This window comes from Lygodium microphyllum, chromosome 10 (genome assembly GCF_053477565.2).
Source record: "Lygodium microphyllum isolate KBCC chromosome 10, Lygodium_microphyllum_v1.1.10, whole genome shotgun sequence".
Lineage (NCBI taxonomy): Eukaryota > Viridiplantae > Streptophyta > Polypodiopsida > Schizaeales > Lygodiaceae > Lygodium > Lygodium microphyllum.
In genome coordinates this window covers 38,323,114-38,332,024 of record NC_141144.1, presented here as the reverse complement: position 1 = coordinate 38,332,024, position 8,911 = coordinate 38,323,114, and the positions used below count along the sequence as shown (strand labels likewise).

The following is an 8,911-nucleotide window of genomic DNA, read 5'->3' as shown; positions in this document are numbered from 1 at the left end:
TCTATTCTGCCATCCACCTATTCCTCTAGAGCTCCCCCTTCCTCTAAAGTTTCCTCTGCCTCCAGAAACCTACATTTCACCAAACTGTTGATTGAACCTATTTTGATGGTTATTGCCAGTGCGTCCCATACCACGGCCTCTCAAAGAGGATCTACCATGTCCCCTTCCTAAACTTGAGTAAAATGCTTGGACATGTTCACCATTTCTTTCAGACGAATCACCCTGCATATTGATCTTTTCAGTAATCATGAGAGAGATCAGCTCATCAAAATCTGGAAATGGCTTCCATACATATACTGAAGTAACAAATGATTTCCATGCCTTCTCATTGTTAAGGCCACTCAGAGTGGATGAAATCAAATCATCATCATCCGGCATTGCAGCATTTCATCAATCACTGCTAAAGCATCTGCAATGCTCCTCACCTTCAATATATACTCATTGATAGACATTTTCCCTTTCTTCAAGGCATTTAACTCTTGCTTGAGTTGAATCTTTCGTGCCTTTGTATTTACTGAAAACATGCTCTCAAAAATTTTCCAAGCTGCATGTGAAGTTTCTGCTTTCTTGATATGTCCCAGCATAGTATTATCAATTACTGCAGATAGCAAGTACATCACCTTTTTGTCTTTTGCATTCCACTCTTTCCATGCATTTAACTCATCTGCAATCGGAGGGATACCCAGCTCTGGCTCCTTTTCTTCACCTGAAATGACATTCAAGAGAGCCACAAGTCACACTCTATTCAAACTATTGTACAGAGAGGAGTGTTTTTTACCATTAAAAATAGAGCTTCCCACTATGCATTTTTCCCTCAATCATTTGTTGGGCGAGAAAGAAGTGTTCCAAGAATAATATACTTCTCTAGCACATCTTGATGAGATTCGGTTGTAGTCTTTATTACATCAAGAAGTAGGAAAGAGGAGAATGAAAGCCCTTCATGATCTTTGGGCTAAGAAGTACAAATTGGTGAAAGGTCAGTTAGTGTTGTATTATGATGCTTGTTGGGAGCTCTTTCCAGGAAAATTAGAACCCAAATGGGATGGACCATACAAGATTGTATGTTTAGAAAAGAATGGCTCTACGGCCCTTCTAGAAAATTTTTCAAAGGGTAGAGTTTAAGACTAAAGTTAACTTTGATAAGCTAAAACCTTACTATGTGTAAGGGCTTGGTGCCTATGCAAGTACTTCCAGATTTAGCTTTGAGGTGCAGTAGATACCAAGACAAGCAAATGAGATGCATTATTCCCTATCTGGAGCATCTATACCTTGAGCAACATTACCACCAAGGTCGAGTGACCTCGTGGAGCAAAGGGTATCAGGTTTCTTTGTGGCAAGAGGGATCCTTTACATGGGAAATCAAGGTCTACTACCACCATTGTCAACCATTTTTTATTGGCATTCCTATTGAGTTTAGCGAGGAAGGAGGGATTGTGCCTATTATACATCCTCTCTCTCAGCTTGATTTTTATTATCATAAGTACTAGTGATCTGATTCTTATGGCATGGCCTATCAATGAAGCTTGGGTTTATACTCTGTATTTTGAAAGAGGTTCTAGAGGGCCCGCTAAACATGCGAGCATTGGTGTGGTCATTAAAGATCCCTGATGTAGGGTTGTCATGAAGATGGGATTCTAGTTAGGACCCGATTTTACTAATAATATGGAAAAATACAAGGCCTTGATCATGGGATTGAATGAAGCCCGATGTGGTGGTATCGACCGGTTAATTTTTAAATGTGACTCGTTGTTAGTAATCAATCAACTTAACCTATAGTATGTGGGATCCCATATTATGGATGTACCGCCATGTAGTCTTGGATGTGTTGCATATCATTGAGATGGTGACTTGTCAGTTAGTTCCTAGACAATGGAATCACTTTGCAAATTCTCTAGCTAACTATGCTTTCGTGGAAGATGTGTTTTTCAATTGTGGTCCAAGAGAGCCCTTAAAATTACCTCCTAACATTATCCCTGGATCACTTTTTGGGGTCTTCTTCCTAACACGTCATATTTTGGCTGGGGATGGTTAGTTTGGGTTATGAGTCAGGTAGCAAGTGAGCACTTGCCTACTCTGTCATGGATGCATAGGATTGTGTATCATCATATTCATTGGACACCCCTTGTTGTTTATGCTAGGGGGTTAGCTAATAACTTGATGCACTTAGTATAGGGCCTAAGAGGGCTTATCTTTGGTTGGTTTTGTGCTTTAGTCGAGTAGTGTTATGAACAAGGGATTGTTTCATCAGTACAGTGTGTTGAATGATGTTAAAATGTTTTATTTCATGAGGCCAAGAGGGCCAGTTATGTTGGTAGTAAAATGTATTATTCGCATTCTCTTGGTTATGAAATATTATATTTCTTTAGGCCAAGAAGGCCATACATCTATTTGGTGAATTTACGTTTAATAGTTTTTTGTTTTAGTGATTGCATTACATAAGTTGGATGAAGTGTCCAGAGCGAGCCTTTGCTATGGAGAAGCTTCTTGTGGCCATTCCAGGTGGTATTGTCGCCTTCTCGAGTTTTTCCCCTTAAGCTAATAATGTTATATGTGTATATGGGGGTTATTTTCTTTTCATTTGTGGGGACCAACAATCAACGCACACTACAAGATACAGACCTCATACCGACATTCAAAGCAACAAAAATGTTCATTAAAAATTTTGCCCCCATCATCGCAAAAAACGTCGGTGTTAGTGATGCCATAGGATAGTCACTATTTTTGTCACTATATGCAATGCTGTCGAAGGGTTTTCGAAAGCCAAGTCGCGACCACTGAGGACTTTGAATAATTTCAGGATAGAAGGATAGATCGTCAATTGTGGCGGCCTCCACAAAGGATCATATTTATATTTCTTCAGAATAGTTACAGCAGCAATAAAAGACGAATACAGAAGATCCTCAGAGGTATATACAAGAGGTTTAGAAAACAGTTTTAGTACAGATCATAATAATGTCCAATACTATAAGGAATTTGAAGTCACAAATCTGTTCTTGGCATAGGAGAAAAACCAGCAAAATCACTCCTTAATACGAAACATCGATACTCGGTAAGTCTCTCCTCAGGTAACAATAATTTAGTACATATGAAGATGGAAATCTTCAGTCATGAACGGACTGGGACCCTATTCTGTCATCCAACCACGATGAGATATCATTCAATATGATGGTCACATTGTCATCAGACTTCCCTTGCAAAAGACTTAACCAGTTCTATGTTTGCAGCAAGCGAGGCTCCACCAGTAATTTCATTGACTCTTTTGAGTAAAAAGGGGGTGATTCTGCTTCCACTAATCTTTTGCTTCAATGCTTCTTGCAAAGATCTACTGATTGCTGACTCAATCGGCTTGGCAGCTGCTTCATGTTCTTCCAGGATTGGCACCCCAATGAGTAGTCCACTCTGTAAATCCAAACTAGAGTTCGCACCTTGTATGAGACCCTATGGGGAGGGTCATGTTGGGGTTCTTTCCCCTAAACAAGTTTGCATAAGCCTCGGAAATCGAAGACATGATATGATATCTGCACGTTCGTCTGGAGAATCAACACGACAAGGTACCTTGCAGCCACTGTGGCGAGTAAAGAAAGCAAGAAATTCATTGGTCTTGTATCCAATAACAGTAACACCTTCAGTCTCAAGGTACTCTAACGTTCTGGGAATGTCAAGAATTGACTTGACACCAACACAGAAAACAGCAACAGGCGACCTTCCAAGCTCTGTTAAATCAGATGAGACATCCATTGCTTTTCACCATCAGCATGTGATATCTCGTCCTTGGGGTAAGTCTGTGAAGTAAACATATCCTCCCGAGTATATATCAGACCAACATTAGTCCACGTCTTTAATATATCCATAGTCGTATATTTTATGGGTTTTGTAATCTTCTCAAAGCAACTGATACTTGTGCTCCTCTCAGTTTTCCTCCATTGTCACAGTTCTTCTGTCGCCGTCTTCTTTCCTCCCCAATCCTCTCTCGTACCCCCAAATTGCATTCGATGTTCATAGTAAGCTGCCTAGTGGCAGACTTCATGTTTCAGCTCAGAGTCAAGTTTCTTCATTAGTTCCAGTAGCAACCGCTTCAGAACAATTTCAGGTGGGATGCAATTCACGAGTAACTCGTATAGTTTCCCTCGTACTAAGAAAAGTCTCTTTGGGCTTTGCTCATTCACAATGTCAGATGCGATTTCCACAACATATTGCTCCCAATCAGTGGTCTGAATAGGTTGATTCTCTGTGAAAGGGTACTGGTGCACTTTGCAGGCCTCAAGGGAGAGTATTCTCTTCGTAGGTTTCGGTTTGAATCCAAAGCTATTCGACTTGCAAAGGGTAATGGAAGCTGTGTCTCCCCAAATTGCCGAGCTTTTTCCTCTGTTTTAGTTCCCCCATCTCTTCGATTGCAGAGCGCATTTGTTTTCTCCCAGATTAGCGTCCGTATTATCCTCCTTCTTCCCCTGTTTGCAGAGCATTCTCCTTCCTCTCTCTCCTCTATATTCATTAGCCACCACTGCCGAATTTTCCTGCGCCACCGTGCCATCCTCCTCTGTTCCAACGTTCAAAAAACTCCCCCACTTTCCGGATTTCCCTCCAATCATTTTTGGTACCTTTTTCCATAATCAATCCTAAAAAAGACCGGCTTTGTTTTTAGCATACTCTATATAGAGAGTATTCACCGCAGCATACTCTATACAAAGAGTTTTAACCAAGTTCAAATTTTACTACAATACTCTACATGTGGTGTATTGCACACAAATGAAAAGGAATAGGCTTAATGTTGTTCCCACTTGCCAAGCCAAAATCCTAGTAAGTCCACCATAGTGTCATATACCCTCGTCATGGACGCAAATAGCTGAATTCCCTTGTCAACATAGCCAAGGATAAGGAAACTCCAAAAAATACTCATTACGTTGTGGTATGCAATCAAACATGTGCTGAACATCAAGCAAGCTCCCACATTTGGCATATTTATCCTCCAATGTACTTCGATTTGCATCTCTTGGAAATAGTTTAGTACTTCCTCACAAAACCCATAATCGGCATATCTTAAAATATCAAAAAAATCCCTGTTCTTCTCTGTCTTCAGCATAGAATGAAAGAGCAAACATAACAACTAAGTATGTACAAAGTATCAAATCATACGCACAACTTTTGGGTGGTTTTCACACCTCGAATGCGTAGCAATACGACAACGCAGATAGAGACGCAAATAGGATGTATATATCGATGATTTGTGATGCTAACTGCAATGCTAATAGCAATGGTTACACAGAAAAAACAAATTTTGTGGCAAGACAAGCCATACAAATAGTTACAGTAAAGTGTACAATGCTAGTCAAAATGAAGGCAAACTGTACTTGAATCCATAAGCCTGATAGATAAAATAAATACAAGATCGCGTAGTGAAAGTGACAGTACAATCATGGCAAGATACAAAGGATGATATTAATAACATAGTGCATAGAAAATTCCTACATAAATCACATGACCAAAAAGAAGAGGATGTGCACTCCACGAATCCAAGGGCAAGCTATAGATCCTTGCCATCCAAAAGCTTCATCCCGCCACAAAGGAGCATCGAACAGACTCTCCAAAAAAAGAAACAACTACACATCAATTCACCATACAATAAAGTATTTTAATTAAAATTGGTAACTATGAACAAGAAAGATGAGTGACTTACTAGGCCTCCGCATGCATATAATTGGTTGATCAATGAAGTGAGACTATTTCTCTGTACATATCGATTCTCTAGGCCGGTGGGATCGCGGTTTGTAATGGAGGGCTGCAAAGAAAACAAAATAAAACTATTAGAAATATGATTGTCAGTACAAGTGATATTGAAGAAAAAAAGCAAGCAGAACAAAAGAATAACTTACAAAGTCCTCCAGATAAGTCCTCTAGCTGCCACTTCCAAGATGATGGACCACTCTTGCCTCCAGTCGTGCCCTTGCTGCCTCAGACTGCTTGCTCCAATGTCTCGGGGAGAATCTATAGCCTCCTCTTCATTTGTTTCTAGCCAATCAGACTTTGAGGCCCCACTCTTAAGTGCCTTGCATGCGTCCAATCATCTATGTGTGACATGTATGCATGCATACACTCCATCATCCAGCCTGTGGAAAACCTATCTGCTGCCGGGGGGTACGAGAAACTCCTCATGCAAGGATGCTACTATGTAGTCCTTGCTCCCCTACAATATGTTCTTCCAATGATCCAAGATGTTGTTCCGAAAAACTTATTGGCACAACTCTCTCATACGAGCCATCACCCTCCTCCCCTCATCATTCATGATGATGGCTCTTATCCTATCATCTACAAGGTATCCATACCCCTCTACGGGGTATGCCTAAGATGTGTCCTCTCCCACCCGCGACCACACTCGTAGGTATATCCAGGAGACCCCTATACATCTGGTGTACCCCTATACATCTGGTGTACCTACGGGGGTAGAATCTCTGAGAGGAGCACCCATAGGGGTGCCACTTGCAGATGATTGAAAGTTGGAGTGGCTGGAGTAGATGTCCCCATAGGTGTAACAAATCCTATAGGTGACACAACTCCAACAGAAGGAAGAGACAGAGATACTACGTCCATACCTCCACAACAACCACCTAAGCCACGCTTTCTCAAACCTACATGAGAGCGAGGAGTAGCATTTGTATCCTGAGCCACCCAGGCTAGCATCCCCCAAAACCACTCCCTCCATCCGGCCCAAGTCTAGGGAGCATCAACCTCGTCTATTAGAAACTGAAGCATCAGATTGCATCAAAGTAGATCTAACAGAATGGCCTGATGGGGTCCAAGATAGCTTGCCATATCTATGAATCAAGCCATCTAAATTGGAGACATACGTGTGAAGATCTCCTTTAGCTCTTTGTTGCTCATCCCTTGACTCATCGTGCGGATCCAAATATCCACAAAGGTCACCTGCACAAACAAAAATTGATGTTATCATAATCAATATAAGTCAAGAAAAGCACGGTAATATAAATCTTTAAAAAATAATCTTACTTCAAACACATATCTTATGTAACCTTATAAGTGATTCGTCAACGAATCGACGAGCATGCTGGTGGGCAGGTATTTCTCAAAGAGATAGACTGTCTCCACTGATCCCTGCCTTGCAGATATAATAGAGGATGTCCTGATATCCTTCTATGAAATCCATTGTACTAAATTGACAACTTGTAATTAGCGTATTTCTAGAGTAAGGCATTCTGCGATCGCGATCAGTAGTACAAACTGCCACAAATGAAGAAGCTTTATGAACAACGACTACACTCCAAATCGCAAAATACGTAGGCCACTTACAATCCATTCATAGTATAAACCTGACATATCTTATACCAATCTTGGGATTTTAGTCCTAATAATTGGTTGTCTTTAGAAAACCTGGACCTGAGAGAACACATCATACCCGTCGGAGTGCAGATAAACTTGATAATTTGCTTCACAAGGTGATATTCTTTAGTGGACAAAACGCAAGGAACACAAGGTAGCTACAAGCGACCATCAGCACTCAACTATGGCCAAAGGGCCTCCATCTTGCCTACCTCCTTTAAACCCATTCGTGCCCCTGCAGTGTCCCTCTTTCCTGTGATGTGGTCCCATAGTAAGTTTCCCACATTCTTGAAAATATGCACGGGATCCAACAAGTGGTTGATCTGTAAGTGGGTCCAATACGACAACTCGTAGAAAATTGAGAACCGTTGCATTTCATTTGGATGTGATTACATGTGGATCATTTTTTTCTCGTACCAACTTTGGGCATTGGTTCATGCTGGAGGTCATCCAAGAAAACCTTCCCTCAATTCATGACCCTCTAGCAAGAAAGCGGTGTGTCCTTGATATACCATCTTCTTCATGGTTTGTGACCTTTGGGAGTCTAACTATGGCCTACATAATGGACATGCATGATAACATGAGGTAACCAGACCTGTCCCAAAACCTCTATCCAGTGAATACAAACTTGAATGAGCTATGATATATATTACCAACGAGAATGGAAGCCTACTTACTTGAGCACTCCCCTTATCCCAAAAAGTCATGCACGGTCAACATGAGAATGGCTCGAATATTGGGGGACCATCAACAATCACGCTTGGTCATATCTTCCACTACGACCCCCTCCTCCCACAAAATCTTAATCTTATCGACTAATGGATGAAGATACACATCTATATTCTTGACTTAGTAGTGGCTAGGAATGAGCAAGCTAAGGATGAGGTGTCCTTTCTTCATAAAAATCCATGGAGAAATGTTGTAGTTAACAAGGACTATAGGCCACACACTATAAGAAGTTGAGTGCAGACCAAATGGATTCACACCATCCATAGCAAGACCAAGCCAAAGATTCCTAAGCTCTCAGGCAAAGCCTTGAAAAGGTAGAGTCAATGTGACTCCATACACGTGAATCCACTGATATTCGTTGGACTCCATCTGTGGATCTATTCTACGCACGCCATCTTGTCAAGATCACCATGCCATATGTACGAAACATGTGACGTATACATGGATAAGGGGAAAGTGTCTAAGAACTTTTTGAGGTATGGTTTTCCCTTACAAGTCCTATCAATACCTGTGAGCACCACACTTTGGACATGTCTTCATAGTCTTGTATTCTCCTCGAAATACTACACATTTGTTGATACACGGATAGATGTTTGTTGTAGTCCATGCCAAGCTTTTGTAAAATATGTCATGCATCATCATGAGACTCAGGTATAGTATTTACAAGTGGTAATATATGATAATTTAGTAATGTGGGAAAAAAACCATAAAAAACTTTGAAAAAGTACAATTATTTTTTATGATGGTATCGAAAAGAAATCAACGAAGCATACGTAGAAGGTACCTAAACAACTTGGTCACACTCGCATCACTCTACCCATATTTTACATGCACACTTAGGAGTCCAAGC

At 40.9% G+C, this 8,911-nt stretch overlaps 1 pseudogene; it reads right to left on the bottom strand.

Annotated features, from left to right (window-relative positions):
- Positions 1–3,180: 3,180 nt before the first annotated feature.
- Positions 3,181–3,738, bottom strand: LOC148029888 (pseudouridine-5'-phosphate glycosidase pseudogene; annotated as a pseudogene).
- Positions 3,739–8,911: the final 5,173 nt, after the last annotated feature.